Source organism: Mus caroli, unplaced genomic scaffold, assembly GCF_978045245.1.
Source record: "Mus caroli unplaced genomic scaffold, Mus_caroli_1 scaffold_15, whole genome shotgun sequence".
In the NCBI taxonomy this organism is placed as follows: domain Eukaryota; kingdom Metazoa; phylum Chordata; class Mammalia; order Rodentia; family Muridae; genus Mus; species Mus caroli.
In genome coordinates this window covers 110,277,269-110,298,057 of record NW_028227270.1, presented here as the reverse complement: position 1 = coordinate 110,298,057, position 20,789 = coordinate 110,277,269, and the positions used below count along the sequence as shown (strand labels likewise).

The following is a 20,789-nucleotide window of genomic DNA, read 5'->3' as shown; positions in this document are numbered from 1 at the left end:
ATCTTGCTGAAAGAACATGTTGAAATTGGAAAGGGTTTGAAGCTTCGGAATAATGATAAATAGTGTAAATAGAATTTCCTTTGTTTCTCTATGATACATTGGAATGTAAATATAGCATGTGCTCACACACATACACACACTCATCCACACACACATACACACTTACACACACACACACTAAAACACACACTCACACACACTCCTCACACATCCACACACACTCACCCACACACACTCACACACACACACACACACACACACACTTTCTGTTTTATCATATAACAAACTTCCTCTAAGGGTTTCTTCTGTGTGCAGTGGTATAATAGGAAGCATATTTCCTCATTGCAAACATCTCCTGACATGTTCATGTGCATTTGCTTCTATGAGCACATGTGTGTGGAGGCCAGAGGTTGACCTTGGGTGTCATCCTCAAACACTCTCTCCCTTGTTAGCTGGGCTAACACCCTTGAGCTCACTGATCTGGCTAGCCAGCATGCTCTGCAACGTCTTCTCTCCATCTTTCCCTCACTGAGTTAAAAAAGCACGCACCACTCTGCATGGCCTTTTACAGTGGTGCTTGGATGCCATATACTTTACCAACCAAGCTCCTCTCTCTAGCCTCCCATATCTGACTTTTATTTTAGGTATGTATTTTAGAAGATGGATGGCCATTTTTGTGCAATTTTAAAAGCAGATTGTTCTGTTCAATAGGATCAGTCTCAAATCTCAAATGTTTTCCTAACATATAATTATCATCTTCCAGAGACCCAAAAGTACTGTCAATGTGACTGAAATCAGAATGTAAATATTTTATCAACAGCTGTCAAATCTCAATTGGCAGCAAATAGAAGGCCCCCGAATTACTATCATCTAAACAGAAGACTACATCACTTAATTGACAGATAAAACATTCTTCTGGTTTCCATGTTCCTGTCAGCATCTTTAGTGCATTAACACAGCGTCCCATTATGCACAGTTGCTGTGACAATCAGCATGAAGATGAAATGACTTTGATGTGCTCTTGGGGAGACATCCAGCATAGGGCAGCTGTCTGCTTTTCAGTACGTCGCTTCAACTCATGATATCTATGATGTCTGCCCCTGACATAGACTAAATAGCAGAGCCAGTGGACTATTACTATGTCCATAAAAAGGTAAGCATTTGCCAACAGCAGCTTGAGAAATCAAGGTTTGATCTTTTGTGTACTCATTCAACTAACCATCTGACTATGAATGTGCTAGGCTTAACCAATAATCTCTCGTAGGATGCACAGAACTAACCTGCCACCCTTACAAATCAAAGAGGCTCCTGAAGTGAGATTTTTTCAAGTGGTCTTTCCAAACTGATGTTATTTTCTGTTTGTACCACTGTCTGGCTCTCTGTCCCTTTCCTTATTGTCCCCTCCCTATTTTTTCCCTTCTTGCCCACTGAAGCCACAGACATATTGGAGCACTCTATAAGTTTCATTTTTTGAGGGCTACTAAGCCTATAAGATTTTCTGATTCTACAGCTACAACTTTAATAAATATTTTTAAGTCTCCTGAAAGGAAAGGTGTACTTTAGGGAGGTAGAATAACAGATGAGGTCCTGTACTCTTAGAGGTTATATTGTGCCATGGTGAGAGAAAAACAGCAACGTATAAATACATATGATCCAATTACATTTACCTTGCTCTTAAGCTTCATCAGTAATATTTGCTAACAAGAGAACATTTTAGCATGACTTTTAAAATTACACCCTTCCCTTTTAAAAGGGAATAGAACTGGGGGTGTGTGGAGGAGAGAGGAGAAGAGAGGAAAGCAGAGGAGAGGAGAGGGGTGGGGAGGAGAGGGAAGGGAAAGGAAGGGAAGGGAGGGGAGGGGAGGGGAGGGGAGGGGAGGGGAGGGGAGGGGAGGGGAGGGGAGGGGAGGGGAGAGGAGAGGAGAGGAGAGGAGAGGAGAGGAGAGGAGAGGAGAGGAGAGGAGAGAAGAGAAGAGAAGAGAAGAGAAGAGAAGAGAAGAGAAGAGAAGAGAAGAGAAGAGAAGAGAAGAGAAGAGAAGAGAAGAGAAGAGAAGAGAAGAGAGTCTAGGAGAAAAATGAATGAATGGAATTGTCAAATGGTATCAAGTACCAAGGGCAGTGTCAGGGCCCCAGGAGGAGAAAGCAATGAGACACATTCAAGAAAAGAATCAGAAAGAGTGAGGCCAGAGATTAGGAAACAAAGGGAACAGGGACATGTGGGAGCCAGATCCTAGCAGATGCTCTAAGTCATGGAAATGTGTCAGGGTTCATTGTAAATGTATGGGGAAGAACAAGGGTTCAAGCAGGTCTTACTAAGCTTCTCAGTGTTGTGCCAGAGTGTAAGTCAGGTGAGCACCGGGAAGCTAATGCTCTAGTCTAAGAGGTAATGCAATGCCTTAGAGTAGTGAGGACTGTGGCAAAAGATGCCAGAGACCCAGAATGTATTTGGGGGAAAGTGAAGAGAGGAGCGCATAACTCAAGGACCCTTGGCTGGGGGCGGGGGGGGGCACTGTCAAGGAGGTGAGGGACAAATCTGTGTGATGAGCCTATAGGCATGCCTTCACTCTCTCCCCTTACAAAGAAAAAGCAAAGGTCTGGAAAGGTGAAGTGACTTTTAAAAAACTATTCGTACAAGCTGAGCATCACCTGCCAGTTTGTCCTCTTTGTTTCCAGCCTAGGTCTTTCTCTTATTATTCAGCTCCTCCCCCCCAGACACAGCTCAGACCCTCCCCTCCACCCCCCCCCCAGTGCCTGGTATTATGTTTCTCTTGGAAAGAAATTTCATTACATATCTTAGCTTTTATCTGTATTGTTTTTTTTTTTCCTGGAGGCAAATAAGCATGAATGAAAAATAATGGCTGTATGAAGAAGAGTATTTGAGACTGAGATAACACAGGGTAAAATATGAATTTTGGTGGCCTCAGGCAGACCATGTCTTCTAAACATTTATTTCAAAAGGACAAAATACACTAGAGCTGTTACTGCATTCCCCAGCATTCATAGGCAACCCCAATGCATCTCTGTGCTCCCACACCCAGTGTTTTCCTTTTCATTTCTTTTATTTTTTTCCCCCAGAAAGGAGTAGACTTACTTGGTTCAACTAATCTGATGAGTGGAACACGCTAATGGAAACCTCATGAATCCACAAAACACTTCTGAACTGAGCAGGCCCACTTAATAGCTGTAAACATGTAACCAGCAACAATCCAGGCTCCTGGCACCACACTGCCAAGATAAGGACTGGACAGGTGCAACATGGGGAAAGACAACCAAAAGTTACAGTGCAAACCCAGCAAATGCCATTGACCAGACACAGTCATTAGTATCTCAGGGATGTTTCATCTTCTACAAAACACAGATAAAAGGAGTATGCAGCCTATCATAGTGCTCTGGAGATTAAGCCCTGTGGACAGATGTTGAGCATAAAGGCCCAGTGTGAAGGCTGCAGATAGGCTTGGTCCATCCTTGAATCTGAGCCAAGTCAATGCCTGAGTGTGCATGTGTGTGTCCAAGTATGTGCTTGTGAATGTGTGCGTGCTTGTAAGTATGTGTGTGTGCGTGGCCACAGTCTCTTCAGGATCTATGCTCTTGATGCCTATGAGTGTAGTGCACTGAGATTGAAATCTGAGGCTGGGCATCTCTATTAGGTCCTCAAGATAGAAACAAAAAACATTCCAAAACCAATTCTTCCTAAGGAAATGTTCTTTATGGCTGTTACACAGAGCCCATGGGCTCAAACTGGGTCATACAGCTAAAGTAAAGAGTACTAAGAAGATGGGATGGGATGCTGGTTTTTTCCCTTCAAGACAAGATTCCATGTGGTAGCCAGACTGACCTGAAACTCATTATGTAGCCCAGACTGGCTTCAAATTCCTGGCCATGTTTCTGCCTCAGTTTTCCTGAGTGCCGAAGCTGTAGATCCGAGTCACTCTGCTCATTATGATATGAACTTTTAGTGGAAGTGCTATGCTGTCCTTCACAGCATTAAGATTTTGCCAGGAAGGAAAAGTGGACTTGGGGTAGGATAATACAGTATTTGCTGGATGGAAAAAAATCAGCAGTAACATGCAAATAAAACTGTGTGTTTTATAATCTTCTTTCTTCATGCTCCCTATATCTTTGGATTGGTTGAGCCAAGATAATATAAGTCAAAGGAAAGTTCTTAAGCTTAAAAGATTTGAAGAAGCAGGCCACCTTCTCAGAAGCTACTCGAGAATATATATGTACAAGCCAAGACACATGCTGGTAATGCAAATATTCTGCATTCTGATGCTGTTGAGGTAAATTATGTATGTATGTAGATATATATGTATGCATCTTTCTTCTCTTTCTTTCTTTCTTTCTTTCTTTCTTTCTTTCTTTCTTTCTTTCTTTCTTTCTTTCTTTCCTTCCTTCCTTCCTTCCTTCCTTCCTTCCTTCCTTCCTTCCTTCTTTCTTTCTTTCTTTCTTTCTTTCTTTCTTTCTTTCTTTCTTTCTTTCTTTCTTTCTTTCCTCTATCATATGTATATATATATGCATATATATGTATGTATATGTGTGTGTGTGTACATACACACACATACACACACACACACACACACACACACACACACAATTTTAAAATAAGCCAGCTTGTTTCAAATTTCAGCAAGCATGCTGTTACTTTAAATCTGAATTGGACCAGGAAAGCACACAGTGTTATTTCTACTAGGACACAATTGAGCATGTCTGTATAGTCATATTGATATGCACAAAGTCTGGCAAGAAATGTGGACATATTGTGATGGCATGTGTGTATGAAGACACCACAGTGAAGCCCATTATTTGGAAGGGGTAATGGTGACACATACAGCAGAAACTTTAAGTGGTTCCAAACTCCAACTTACAGTTATATTGATCATTGATCAGTTAATACAGATCAAGTTATTGACTCCCATTTCAAGCAAAGAATCAAATAGAAAAGACACTTACCTTATTGTACCTTTGCTGAAGTTCAGAATGTCACGTGCTTGGTCACTTAGTCAGAACGCAGCACTAGAAAACAACAAAATATGGTTAACAGATGAACAGAACCCTGGGAAGGTGGAAGGCAATGGTTTTGAGAAAATATTTTGAAACAACATACAAAAGTTATAGAATTTCTACCTGGAAGTGAATTTACAGGTCGGGCTGGCAAAGAAGGTCACTCACTGCAGAAAGTGAGGAGAACAACATTTCTATCCCTCCCTTTTCATCCTCCCTTATTTCAGAGAGAAGCCATGTGCGTAATATGCCAGAGAGCCCTGAATTCTGCCTTCCCTCACACCATTCAAGAATATACTCATGCAATGACCTCATTCATGGAGACAGTGAATGCTAAGGAAACCCTTCCACTCCATTCACGTGTAGCCCTTACTTCAAAACTCTAGGGCTGGAACTATAGAGAACTGACCAAGTAGGCTTTTTGCTGTGATAAACACAAAAACCAAAGCAACCTGGAGAGGAGAGGGCTGATTTTTCTTCATAGGTTATAGCTCATCATTGAGGGAGGTTGAGGCAGGAACTGAAGAGACCATGAAGCAATACAGCTTATTATCTTGCTTCTCCTGATTAGCTTAGCTACCTTGCTTTTACATCTGAGGTTCATCAAGGATGGCTCTGTGCGTAGAGTGCTTGCCGCCCCCCCCATCACCCCCATCAATCAGAAATCAGGAAAATGCCACACAGACATGAGGAGAGTAAATCTGACAGAGGCCTTTTTTCAATAGAAATTCCTTTATACATAGTCTAGGTTTGTAACAATTTGACAAAACCTAACTAGCACATGAAGCACTTCTTTGTTAACTCTATTTTTAAAAATTGTGTCTGTATATATATATGGAGACTGGAGAACAACCTGGGTGTTACCCTTAGCAATACTGTCTACCTCTTTCGAAGAAAGGTATCTCACTGGCTTGAAGTTCATCAATTGATTAGGTAAGCTGGCCAATAAGCCCCAGGGATACGTTATTCTCTGTGTCCCCAGTGCTGGGATTACAACTATGTACCACCATAACTAGCGTCTTTGAGCAGGACCTAGAAAATACTTACGTGGCAAGCACTTTATCCACTGATCCATCCTTTAAAGGTTAATCAAACAAATAAAAGCGGTGCTATGAAAAAAACAATGAGGGGGGGAGTGTAGATGTGAAGGATGCTACTGTGGAGATATGAAGGGGAGCTGCAAAGGGAGAAGTAGGTGAGAACCCACAGTCACATGCACTGGACTGTCTCAGCAAGAAAGAGGGAACCGAGGCAAACTCTGCAAGTGTGGCCCGTGACAATAAAGGCTCAGAGACACCCAGAAAGCTTTAAGAAGGTATTGTAGAATCTAGAAAGTGTAACTGGTAAGTCAAAAATAGATCTGCATCATATTCACTTAAGTCTGCAAGGAATAGCTGGAAAAAAAAAAGGAAACAACAGGCACTCAGTCAATTTGAGAACCATTTCTCCCAGAGCATGAGATGCCTGTCATGTGGGCACTGGTTCTGCCCTTCCGTGGGACTTCCCTTGCACCACTCTGCATAGCATAGGAACCAGCAAGAGACACTTGTCTATTTGCGCCTGAAATGAACACAGCATTATGGACCCTTCCTCTCCTAGGAGCACTTGGTTAAGAAGAGTGTGCAACGGAAGGAGTGGCTATAGGGCTGAGCGTTCTATGACACAGAGGGGAACTGAGGCTGTGGTGTGGGCAGGACTTAGGTTATCACAGTCTAGGCCTTGAATCTAGTTCTGTTTGAGTGTCCTGCCTTTGCATTCTTGTGATTGCTACATAAGCACAAGGACATTTATATCATCTCTACAGCCTTGGCAACGAACATCTATACCTATGTCCACCTAAACACTCCTGTCCCTTCCAGGATGTGGTCCAATGACACTTTGGCGGGAGAAGGCAGGCAGTGCTTCTCTCTTTCATACCCACCTAACAAGCAGCACACAGACATGCTGCTGAGTGCAGAGTTCATCCCTCACTGCTGCTGTCCTCACAGGACTGAACAGTGGCATTGTAAGCCTGTATGGCCATGCTTGCCTTTTCAAGTGGGTACTGAAGACTGAACTCCAGGGCAGATGCACAGCCAGATGATTCCTTTCATATGCAAGCCCATCACCTCATACTAACCTACCATATTCCAGAGAACAGTCAGCAAACCACCAGCCACAATTTGGATTTCATTGTTAAAACTGGTTCAGTCTGCCAGGGCAGACTTTGGTCAACAAAGTTGTCCAATTTACAACCAGGACTCCTGGTGTGCTGACATCTTGGATCCAGATTGCTTTGAGAAGTCAATATATAGCTATGCGTAAGGCAAACTTAGACAGCATTACATTAATGTGACAATAGTTTATGAGGAATAGATTATGAAAGATTTCATTGCTATAAGTTTCCATTCACTAAATGAATTTGGGAGCAATTTCTGGGACTGAAGACCCCCAAGTTTCTCCAGTATCAGATATAGCAAAGTATTCATTTTGAAAACTAGCAAACGTGCTGGCTTCTGTTCTGGCTTCAAAGTCATCTTATTGCCAATTAATTGTACATGGGATTCACTTGAGAGTAAGCTGAAAATCTTGGACTATAGAAGATTGGCTTTTGCAAACCCCAGTAACTATGGTTCAGAACGTTACAGTCTTAGAATATTTCTGGTGATGTCAAAGATGACTGTTGCAATTATGCAGGTAGCTGAACATAGAGGGGTACAGTAATGGGGACAGAAAAATAACCACAGAAAGCTAGAAGACAGATTTCTTTCCATGAGACTGCAAACTATTCTTTTGACTGACAACATGTAAGAGTTAGGTTGCCTGACCACTATTGAAGTAACAGAAGCTGAAGTCCAACTCTGGACTTTCAGGATGACAATCCAACAGGATTTATTTCCTTAAAACTTTGCTACTTTTTAATTATTTTGAGGATACACATTCTCTTATCTCCAGAAAGAGACAAAACATCAACTTAGATGTCCGCCCCCACCACCCCTTTTTCAATTTAACTGGATGATAAATGAGTCCCCAGTCATCTGATTTAGATAGAATTGAACCTGCTTACAATCTTGAAATAACTTGGCTTAATTAACTAATTTAACTCTTGAATTTGTCTGAAATTAGATCCTGGACCCTTAGGGATGATCAAAATATTCCCATTTCAATTTCAAAGTTTGCTAGTCTACTTTATTTGAAGATCAAAATAACAAGTGGTTTGGCAAAATTGAGATTGAAAGTCTTTTTACGGGTTTATGATAAATATAGCACCTAAACTCAGAGGCTCTGCTAGGCAAGGCCTATCTGCATTCCATTCTTGTTGATGCTCATGCAGAAGTTACCCATTCCCTGATCTGTCCCTCATCTCACTTCTCATTGTTCCATTCAGAGTAGGGGAGACAAAGTAATTTATGACATGGAGAGGTTGTTTGGTTGTGTGTGTGTGTGTGTGTGTGTGCACATATGTGCATGTGTGTGCATGTGTATGTCCATGTGTACATGTGAGTGTGCATATGTGTGTGCATGTGTATATGTGTGAGTGTGCATGTAGGTGTGTATGTGTGTGTATGTGCATGTGTGTATATGTGTGAGTGTGCATGTAGGTGTGTATGTGTGTATGTGCATGTGTGTATATGTGTGAGTGTGCATGTAGGTGTGTATGTGTGTGTATGTGCATGTGTTTATGTGTATGAGTGTGCATGTAGGTGTGTATGTGCATGTGTATATATGTGTGAGTGTGCATATGTGTATGCATGTATATGTGTGTATGTGCATGTATGTGCATGTGTATGTATGTGTATATGTGCATATGTATGTGTGAGTGTGCATATGTGTATCTGTGTATATGTGTGTATGTGCATGTATGTGCATGTATGTGCATGTGTGTTATGTGTGTGTGCATGTGTGTGTGTGAACTTAGACATGCATATGGAAGTCAGAGGTCTACTTTGGGTACTGTCCCTCACATGTCACTTACCTTGTGCTTTTGACATAGGGTCTCTCATTGGGACCTGTGGCTTACTGATTAGGCTAGGCTAGCAGGCCACTGAGCTCTAAGAATCCTCCTGTTCCCACCTCTCTAGCTCTGGAGTTAAAATTGAATGCCGCCATACAGGCTTTTCACATAGATGCCAAGGATGGAACTCAGGCCCCCAGGCTTCTACAGAAGGCTCTTTAGCAACTGAGCTATCTCCTCATTCCTAAAATAGTTCTTTAAATAAAACAACCTCATCCTATATGAGATAACCCCAAACAACAGTAAGCAAAAGGAGTTGGGAGAATAAGGGTTGGTCATTTCAATTGGTAAATGAAATCCACAGGTCCAATACAGGTCCAATAACTGTCCCAAAGCATTGCCAAGTAAATAAATGTCGTGGCTGGCAGGCAGGCAAGCTTGGTGCCCCACCCCCTTTAAAACACAGATATCCTATGATTAGTAGGAGCAACCACAACAAGTATTTACCAAAATGTGGTCCTAGATTGTTTTCTATTGCTGTGATAGACATAAGCAACTTGAGAAGGGAAGGTGGTACTTGATTTAAAGTTACAGTCCATAGTTATGGGAATTAAAGGTGACCCTTGGTGCAGGAAGCTGGAGGCAGGAACTGAAGTAGAGGCCATATTGGAATGCTCTTTAATGACTTGCTCAGCTGCCCTTGTTATGCAGCCCAGTTTCATTGCCTAAGGATGGTGCTTCCCACAGTGGGCAGAGCCCTCCTTCTCCCATAACAAATGTTTAGATTTCATGCCACTTAACAAACCCTTAATTATTTAATGAGGTAGCACAGGACCATATAAAATCAAAGTATAGACCAAGCTTGTTGGTTTCAGCAGCCAATTAAATCACATATACTAAAAGATGCAAGAAAAACCAACAAAGAAACTTGGAATAAAACAAACACACATGATTTTAATATCTAGTCATCCCATTTATTATTCAGTTCTACTGTATACAAATACCAAATGCTAGTTTCAGTTTTGATTTTTTTTAATCATAAAGCCCTAGAAAATTGAAGCTGAAAATGCATATTAGCTCAATTCCTACAGATTCTGAAGACAAAGCAGACATTTATTCACACTTCCCCGTTTACTGACATCATTCAGTACAAGAATAAAAAAGCAACACCCTCAGACTCCAGCTCCACTTATTAAGGTAAACTTTTTAGTGTATATCAATTTCCAGAGGAGTAGAGCTCAGCATAACACTTTTAATACTCTACCAGCTCCTTTTATAGTGATTATTTATAAGTCACTTTTATTTTTAATATACAGTTCTGTGTGTGAGGTGCACACCTGTCTATTAGTGTGCACACATGAGTGCAGGTGCCCGTGGATTTCAGAAGTAGCAGATCCCTTGGAGCCAGAGCTACCAGAGGTTGCAAATTGCTTGACATAGGTGCTAGGACCCAAACTCACGATGTCTGCGAGAACACCAAGTGCTTTTAAGCCCTGGACCATTTCCCCAGCTCCTATAATGATGAACTTGAAGATAATTCATAGCAATGAATATACTATGGGGCCTCCTTCTGGGACATAACTGGGTGAAAGAGTTATTTGTTATGTGCTAGACTTATCATGACATTTTTGAACTTTGTGAGGTAGGGTGGTAAAAGGTAGCTAGTTAGTGTCACTGGTACTGATGAGGTGAGTTAAAGAGGCCACATGGATTTAAACAATTTCACCTTTCCTTCCGTACCATAAAATGGCAGTTTTCTATTTCCTGGGTTTTGTTGTGACTTGAAATATTCTGTCACATGTACACATAAAAGACATGTTTATTTTATAGTTAGCAGCAGCCTGCACAGACAGACTGAGAGAGGGCCATCCACTGTTCACCTAGTTTCTGCTCATGTTATCTTGAACTGTGACCCCTACCAGCCTTAATTCCAAGCTACCCAACTCAGAACCAGAATTTGAACAGTGGCCCACAAAAGTCAAGTAATACACAATAAATGATTTTCTTTTTACTTTTAAAAAATATTACAAATTACCATTCAAAAGAAAAACATAAATGGTCTTTGTTTCTTCTACTCTTGGTCTCCTTGGTATTAACTGTTTGATATCTTTTCTTTGTTCATTTCTTTGGAATACACCCATCTCCTTCAGATTGACCCATACCACCTAGAAATCTATTCATTTGCCCTTCACACCGGATAATAGGTGAGATTTTTAAAATCAACCCGCATGTATTATTTATTTGAGAACTGATCACTCAGTTGGTCCTTTTGTAAAGTTGTTTCTTCTTCTTATCATTAGCATAGTAATAACAACCCTTATATACATATGCATTCTTAGTTTAGTTATGTGTTCTCATAGCAGTGATTCAGGAGTTATGGAATATTCACATTTAAAGTTTGGCTATTTTATTTCCCCTTTCCTGGCCATAATTGGATATTATCCCTATTGATCTTTCTACAATGCTATATTCATCAATTTGTGCAGATATTTACATTTATGCATATGGCTATGGCTATATACCCATTTCTATGTGTATGAATTTTCACTGATACACTTTCATTACCCTTGGGGTTTCAAAGACTCTCGGGCTGACAGCTGATTGGGAACAATATTTATCTATTACTATGCTGCAAAGAACAAAGAGATAATTTTCAAAACAGTATATGTAGTGAAAAAATAAAAACAGTAGCTATACTTCAGAGAAATGATTATAAAAGGCTTAGTGTCTTAGAGAGAGAAAAACTACAAAATGCACCCTTTAGTGAGTCACCCTACGAGGAAAGGCATCCTAGCCTTAAAAGTCAATGCTATTATTTCTTCCATGAAACCATAATTAAAAATTTTTCAATCCTACAAATAGTTTCCTGTAATCTTTAAAATCTAAAAAAAAAAAAGTAACAAAAGAAATGCACCAGTCCTAAAACTACTGAATTTTATAAAATGTGCTATATCTTTAAAATGCTGCTTCCAGCAGACACGGGTGAGCTCAGGGGCTGGAAATGTTAACCACCCCTTTCTTCAGGTGACCTTTCTCAAGTCCTGCTCCAGGTGGCTTTAATTACAGTCTTTAAATTGCAGCCTGCTCTTAGTGCCTCTCTTCCTCAGAGTTTCTCTGGCTCTCTAAGTCATAGCATGAATATGAAAGTCCAGGAATAAATGTTTTTTTTTTTTCCAGCAGTTTTGCAGAGCTGACCAAGTTATGATGTTTACAAGGGTCAAGGAATGGAGGGATGAAATGTTCCTGGGGATTAGATTCTTATAAAGGACATTTCCTTGGATGCTTCCAGGAGCTAAAGAACCATCTTACAGGATCAAGGGGAAATTTACCCTCCCAGGTCATTGCTCTAGAGTAGAGCAGCCAGATTCAACCCCAACACTTTGGAATTATCTAGAAGACAGAGAAGTATGAGTAGTCTTTGCTCCAGTTTCAAGTCAGTAGGCAGATTTACTCTTTTTTGTTTTTGTATTTTAAAATTTATTTTATTTTTTATTAGATATCTTCTTTATTTACATTTCAAATGTTATGCCCTTTCCTTGTTTCCACTCTGAAAACCTCCTATCCCATCCTCCCTCCCCCTGCTCACCAATCCACCCACTTCTGCTTCCCTGCCCTGACTTTCCTCTACATTGGGGCATCGTTCTCAGGACCAAGGGCCCCTCCTCCCAATGATGTCCAACAAGGCCATCCTCTGCTACATATGCAGCTGGAGCCATAGGTCCCTCCATGTGTACACTTTGGTTGGTGGTTTAGTCCCTGGGAGCTCCTTGGGGTACTGGTTGGTTTATATTGTTGTTCCTCCAATGGAGCTGCAAGTTCCTTCAGCTCCTTTGGTCCTTTCTCTAGCTCCTGCATTGGGGACCCTGTGCTCAGTCCAATGGTTGGCTGAGAGCATCCACCTCTGTATTTGTCATGCACTGGCAGAGCCTCACAGGAAATAGTTATATCAGGCTCCTGTCAGCAAGTACTTGTTGGCATCCATAAAAGTGTCTGGGTTTGGTGACTGTATATGTGATGGATCTGCAGGTGGGGCAGTCTCTGAATGGCCTTTCCTTCAGTCTCTACTCCACACTTTGTCTCTGTATTTCCTCTCATGGTAATTTTGTTTCCCTTTCAAAGAAGGACCAAAGTATCCATAATTTGGTCTTCCTTCTTGAGCTTCATTTGGTCTGTGAATTTTATCTTGGGTATTCTGAGCTTCTGGGCTAATATCCACTTATCAGTGAGTGTATACCATGTGTGTATACTCTTATACAGATTTACTCTTAAACAAGCAAATGAAGGTATTTTTTTTTGCTTGGTATCCAAGACTAGTTTCTTTGGGGATGTTTCATTTTTCATTTTTTCATTCTTTAATCTTCAAAGTCTTTTTTAAATTTTGCCAGACAAACTTTTATTACATCATAAAAGCAATACTAGGCACTAGATCTTTAAAAACATGTTCTTACCAATTTTCAGAAATTAAAAGCACATAAACACATCTACAATATTTTTAATCTTAATAACAAAAAGTTAAATGCAAACTATTATATGCAAAATGGACTAGAAACCTCAGAATCAAGTATTAAACCTCACTATAGAGGCTCACTGGGACCAGAGTGGGCTGGAAGTTAATTTCAGCTTTATACATACAAACATACATACACACATAAATACACGCACCACATACACACATGTGCATATTTATATGTATGTATAAACTCTGAGTCAAAATAGGGTTAAATTGAGGAGCATGTTCAGAAATAAACAGCTCAGCTCAGCCCTTTACCATTCTGGGTGGCGTTCATACTCAACCAGACTCAGGATGAAACATTTAGGCTCACAGTTACTTTGAGTCCAGTTTCAAGAGTAAACCAAGTTACTTCTGTTCCAAACAAGAAAAGTTGCTGTGAGATGAGCCAACTCCATTCTGAGAATGCACAGACTGAGTTCCTTGGCCACATTGCCACCAACTGTGCACAAAGTCTTATTCTTAATTAATTTATTTGTGTGTCTGCGTGTGCATGTCAAGTGTGGGTGAGTACCTGTGGAAACTAGAAGAGGCATCAGATCCCTTGCAGCTGGAGTTACAGTCAGTTTCGGGCTGCCTGGCATGGGTGTTGATAATTGACCTTGGCTTCCCTGCAAGAGCCATAATTATCTTCATCTCCTGATTGAAACAAAATGAAGCTGTCTGTCTTTACATTGCTCTGTCAGGCATTTGTCACAGAGGGTCATAATAATTTGTGACATGTTCCCTCTGTCACAGCCTTCACTGTGCTCAACACTGAGCTTATCACCATCCCCACGACTAAATGTTACTCCTACTGATGTATTTGTGCATCTCTTACTTTTACGAGCATCTCTGTGCCCACATGTGCCTTTCCAAGCACACCACTGCCCAGATGGACCAACAACCCAAACCAGAGGAAATGGTAAAATCAAGTCTGGCACTTTGCAGCTGCAGCACTTCTTTGGTAAACTGTAGGTAAGAAAAACTTCTTAAAAACAGTTAATAAAAAGAATGGAAACAACTATGGATGGAGAAGATTCATAAACGATTCTGCATAGTGAGATGCTTAGGGATACAGCTGAGACAATAGTATGATTGACTATACAAGGGATGGTCAATGGTATTCTAGATGCAAGAGAAGCCTCCATGGGACTTTACAGTGGTGCCCTTAGTTACAAACCGTCAGGGATTCTCTTACCATTGAATCAGAAAGCAATGGGAAATAGTTATGGCGCTGTCCATCACAGTATGATGCATATACTTATCCGAGGCTGGGGAGAAGTCTCAGTGGGTAAAGTGCTTGCTGCACAGGGATGAGGAGGACGTGAGTTAATATCCTCAGAGCCCAAGGAAAGCTGGATGCAGTGGTACATGCAGCTATAACCCTGAAGTCCTAGCACACATAAGGTCAGATGGGGGCAGAAATAGGAGAACCCCTGAAAGCTAAAGGGCAGCTAGCCTGGCATATGAAGTAGAGAACAAGAAGTCTCATCTCTAAGGAGGTAAACAGTGATGACTGATACCCAAGGTTGTCATCCTTTGATATCCACATCTATGCAGTGACATACACATGCCCCTCTCCCGCCACACACAATATACATATGCACAACTACAGAAAATTTAAAGTCCTGCTGTAGGTTCAAATTTTTCTTTCTGTTTCACCATCTTTGCCAAAATTCACTCTCATAGGAATCGTATAGAGCCATCGAGATAGTCTTGTTTGAACACCTGGCCAACATGGCAGGGTTTTGGAGGCAAAATCTGCAATCACGTGAGATTTCATAGATGTTCACAACATTTCCTAGATTACATTCAATGTTCCTAAAGCGCTATAATCGGGGTTAGAAAGGGATTGGATGCTTAAATAAACCTGATAGCCACTGAGTTATTTCCATACTGTGTTTATCTATGCTCACAGCAGGAGTAGCCAGAAGTGTGAACTGAAATGTGAACCTTGGCTTTGCTGAAGGATGGCCATTCTGACACCTGGTTCCCAAACCTAGCTTGAATGGCTCCAGTGTTCTTAGGAAAGTCAGAGGGAATGCTGCATTGGCTTAGCAGCATAGGGTTACTGTCTCTGCTCTAGTACAGAAAAAATAAAACTAGCCACTCAAAGTCTAACCTAGATGATAATGAATTTCCTTTCAAGTCTGTGTTAAGTACTTTTAACAAGTTCATTGACTCTTTAATGAAAATCAACTTATCTCCCTGAAAAGGGACTAGTGAATATATGTTGAACAACAACAACTTAAACAGCAACAACAACAATAGCAGCAGCAGCCGCCACAAAACAACTAATCTTGGGTTTGAAAAGAATCTAATAACATTGTTTAGGAGTACATACCTTTAAATACTACAGTTCTAAATGCAGCCTTAACATTCTTAGATACACTCTTAACAACTCTAATGAGCTCCTGAGACTCTATTTTGCTAAAACTTCAACCTCTTAAATATTTGGAAAGGTCACTTTGAAGGTGATGAATTATGATTTTTACAATTCCAACTGTACAGCTGTTCTCAGGAAATATACCACCACTGGCGTTCTAAACGTCACGCTTAATCAGATTCCTTGAAGCTTTTCTTGTTAAATTTCTTTCAGAAAATGTTCAAGTGACGTGAGTCAGTCTGGTGTTTTTATGTTGGCTTTAATGTTACTCTTGATTGGTGAATGGTTAACACACACTGCTGGTTATTGGACAACCAGCAGCCCAGGGCATCCTGGATCTGTGTGGCTAATGCACAGAGCCAGAAGTCACTTAAGAGATACCCTCAGAGGCTGGTGTGGTGGCACACGCCTTTAATCCCAGCACTCGGGAGGCAGAGGCAGGCGGATTTCTGAGTTCGAGGCCAGCCTGGTCTACAAAGTGAGTTCCAGGACAGCCAGGGCTATACAGAGAAACCCTGTCTCGAAAAACCAAAACCAAAACCAAAACCAAAACAAACAAACAAACAAACAAACAAAAGATACCCTCAGAGAAAATCTTAAAGAAAGTTTGTGTAAGATATCCTATGCATTATGTCAAGGAATGGATAAAATGGAAATCACAGCTCTAAATTTCTTTTATCAACTTCCTAATCTTATAATAAAATGTATCTACACAAAATAAGCTTGGTGTCAGGGAATATACAACAATCACAGCCCTTAGAAGACTGAAGGAGGGGGATTTCTATAAGTTTTAGGATACCCTGGACTTCATGGTGGGTTCTAGGTTAGCCTCTTCCTGAATCAGACCCTGGTTCCACTTTACTACACTAATCTTAAAAGACACACAGGAAATCTAATTGTACCCAATATGTAAATATATTGATTGATCACATTTTAAAAGGTAACAGTCAATATGCAGTGGGACTGTTGATAGTGGTAGTTATAAATTAGTATTTATTCATTTATTTAGGGTACTTCTATCTCTGAAATTGTCCCTAATGCATGTCTATTGGTATTAAATAACACATATGAAAAAAACACGCAGAGGCAAAATCATGACAAAAGATCAGGAAAAAGAAAGAAATGGGGAGTCTGAGCTAGGCTTGCGGCACTATTTTTTTTTTTTTTTTTTTTTTGGTTTTTTCGAGACAGGGTTTCTCTGTGTAGCCCTGGCTGTCCTGGCACTCACTTTGTAGACCAGGCTGGCCTCGAACTCAGAAATCCGCCTGCCTCTGCCTCCCGAGTGCTGGGACTAAAGGCGTGCGCCACCACGCCCGGCTGCGGCACTATTTTTAAATGTTGTTTACAGAGTGGAGCAAAGAAGGACTCTGTTCACCCAGAAACATGCTTTGGATGCAGTGTTAAAGGTCCACTTTCTCTTTGGTGTCAATTCATGGTACAGATTTGTGGTATCGCTTCTGTCAGACACTCTGGTGATGGAAACAGACCTGTATCAGACATGAGGTGCCATTTTCTTTTCCGCTTAAGATATGTTGACTTTCTTCAGGTGCCTGGTGAATGTACAGATTAAATTCTGGACATACCTATGGGAGTTGTACATTGCCTATGTGTTTGGCTGAGTAATAAACACAGGGGCTGGGAAATGGTGGTTCAGTGGTTTGAGTATGTACCAGGCAAGTGTGAGCACCAGGGTTCAGATCTGCAGAACTCACTTAAATGCTATATAACTGTGGTGTCTCACATGAAAATCCAGTCTCAGAAGACAGAGACTGTTGACTCCCAGAACAAGCTGGCTAGCAAGACAAGCCATGTCTGCTAACTCTGTTAGACTGAGAGACCCTGCCTCAGTGAATACAGAAGAGCAATGAAGGTAGATTCCTGACATCAACCACCTCAGATTCAAAATTCAGAACACATGTGCACCAATACATATGCCTACACACACACACGTGCACAATGCACACATAATGCGCACAGAAATTCATGCAACATACACACATGGAAATAGAAACAACAACAACTAATATATTCTAATAGCCAAGGCTCGCCTCCTAGCTGGTGTTCTAAAACAGGCTGAAGGCTCCCTATGGCTCTAGTGTTAAATGAGCAGAGGTGATTCACATAGCTTAAGCTAGTCTCAGGGACTAGTCAGGGAAGAGCTTTTTTCTTGACTGTCAGATGGCAGTCTTTTTTCCCTTAGAAAGACCTACCTGTACCTTAGATTTCGAAAGTTCCAGTATCTCCAAAGGTCTCACTCTGGTTTTTGAAAACATGAAATAAAAACAGTATATCTGAAGTATATAGAAGAGAAGTGGTCCATAGAAAGAGTTATAGAAGTTAGAAGTTACTATTGCTTTCAACTTGGCCTCCCCAGAGTGCATTAGCAGTGACTTTTCTTGCAAAGCCTGACCACTATATCATTTTCCGTCCAGATATTTGCCAGAGCTGATCTCCCCTGTTTGGTCTATGGGGGCTTTACAGAAATAGTGCCTGTATTACAGGGTTGAGAGTCCATATAGACAGAGTGCTGGGAATGAACGCCGAGGAGAGCTACCAAGGAAGGAAAAGTAGACAAGTGTACAGTTTGTCAGAATATTGGTTCTCAAACTGGGGAGTAAAATCAATTGATATGGAAATAGTTTAATTCTTGTAACAACAGTTTTTCTAAGACCACCTTTTAAAATCATGATTTAGTTGGGAGATATAGAAAATAATTAAACATTTCACTATTAAAATCCACCCCAAATGAGTATGATTACTGAAAATTGTGTCAGCCAAATATCAATATGGTCATTCTTCCATTGTTTTGGAAATCAGAAGTGAAACATTTTTGGCTAATAGGTATTTTTATTTAAATACAATCCCCTTGAGTTTGAAAATTCTACAAATCCTTTGTGTCTGGAATATTTATCACTGTGATAGATATTTTCAGAATTGTGAAAATTACACACTGATCTGGGGACTTGGATACTCTAAATGTAAATAAGCCTAAAATCTATAAATTAAATTCTACTTACATGTGAATTAGTTTTTTCATAAATTTATTATTAGTATGTGATATATGCATTCAGTATGTGGTCAATATAGAACCCAGGGGACAAGTTTTGGGGGTCTGAGGTCAAACTGAGGTCACAATCTAGGTTTGCTCACTGAGCCATTTTGCCAGTTTACATGATTGTACTTTAGCCACAGACAATATGAGTTCTACTAAGAGAATATATATTTAAAATATTTTTTAGTTGTGTGTATGTGTGTGTAAGTTGAGGTCAGAAGAGGGCATCATATCCTCTGGAGCTAGTATTATGTATTACAGGTGGTTGTAAGACACTTGGCACAGGTGGTGGGAACTGAATTTAGGTCATCTGTAAGAGAAGAGATGGTTCTTAAATGCTGAGCCATATTTTCAGCCCCAGAGAATAACTGTTTTGTTTGACAATATGGAAGTTAGTTTTTAAAATTATTATTATTATTAATATTATTATTTGTCTTTTCGAGACAGGGTTTCTCTGTATAGCCCTGGCTGTCCTGGAACTCACTTTGTAGACCAAGCTGGCCTCGAACTCAGGAATCTGCCTGCCACTGCCTCTCAAGTATTGGGATTAAAGGCGTGCACCACCACTGCCTGGCTAGGAAGTTAGTATTTTTATCAGCTTAGGGCAGTTTGGATCAGTGGGAAAATGAGGTATAAGTGGGAAATGACATAGAGTTCAAAAAAGCATTATAATTCTGAACGTTATTTTGACACTCACTAAGCATGTCCTGATAGCTACCCAACCATGTTACACAGATGATGTAATAATTCTAAACTAAGGTGCTATCTAAAATTTTATACAATATGTGCCATTGTTCTTTTTTTGTCTTTTTTTTAAAATCTTTATAATATTATCGCTTCAATGCCTTGATGTTCCTCATTCTAAAGTATCAGTAGGCCATAAATGTTTTTAACAGATGCAGTTACTTTCCCAGCTTTTGCATTTCTTCAGATGCCAGGTCACAGGTTAACTTTTGATGCATACCATGAGCCTGTTTTAGCCACAGGCTTTAGGACAGCACTGACACGCTACAGGGCTATTCGAATGATGCTCCTTTCTGGGTGTCTTTCCTAATTACCACTGTCAGAGCTTCCTACTTCTGTTGAGAGCCTGCAGTCACTGGTGTGGGCTGACTGGGTGCACAGGTGTGAGAGGGAGGCACAGAGAGGCAGTGGTGAGACAGAGATGGAATAAAATGCACAAGCATGCCAGGCATCATGGAGAGATGCAGTCAGAGACCTGAGGAGGCACAACAGGAACTTTTTTCTTCAAAGCATTATGGCTCTTTGTTTATATTCCCTATGCAGTGATAGACCTTTTCCTAAAACCACTATATATGGTTTGTATGCATGCATATGTGTGTGTGTTTGTGTCATCATTGCTTTTATATATGCATATACATATATCATAGATACATATACACATACACTCAAATACATATATGTGGGGCCATAATAGGTAGCCTACTTTGGTTGAATGAGGCTTGCTCTGGCGACCAAGTAGAAAACTCTACAAGGGACAGAAAAGTGAGCCACGTTCCCAGAGTCAGGTGCCTGACACCACAGAGCCCCCAACTCCATAATTCTGTGACTGTAAGTCACACAGACAATGTCCCAAGCTTCTGGCATTCTGGCTAGACTCCACCCCCACAGTTACCTGACTATAGCCAGGTATGCTCCTCCCCACAGTTACCTAATAGGCCAGCCCACTATAAAAGGGGTTGCTTGGCCCCTCCTCGCTCTCTCTAAGCTCTCACTTTTCTTCCTCCCATCTCTAGTCCTCCTTTTCTCTTTCCCTCCCCCCCCTCTCCACATGATCATGGCTGGCCTCTCTTACTCTTTCTACCTTCTCTCTTTCTCCCTGCCTTTCTACAATAAAGCTCTAAAACCATAGACTGTCTATGCTTATCAAGGCCTGCCATGCTTGAATGATGGGATAGGCTTT

The 20,789-nt window shown here is 40.8% G+C and overlaps 1 protein-coding gene across 5 annotated transcripts in view; it reads right to left on the bottom strand.

The window, feature by feature from the left end:
* The window catches only part of Chrm3 (cholinergic receptor muscarinic 3), a 475,736-nt gene that overhangs the window by 242,372 nt on the left and 212,575 nt on the right, over positions 1–20,789 (bottom strand). For all 5 annotated transcript variants that reach the window (XM_085831292.1, XM_085831294.1, XM_085831293.1 and 2 more), the window contains one exon: positions 4,951–5,013. The gene's annotated coding sequence lies outside the window, so the exon portion shown is untranslated. The remainder of the gene's footprint in view (positions 1–4,950; positions 5,014–20,789) is intronic.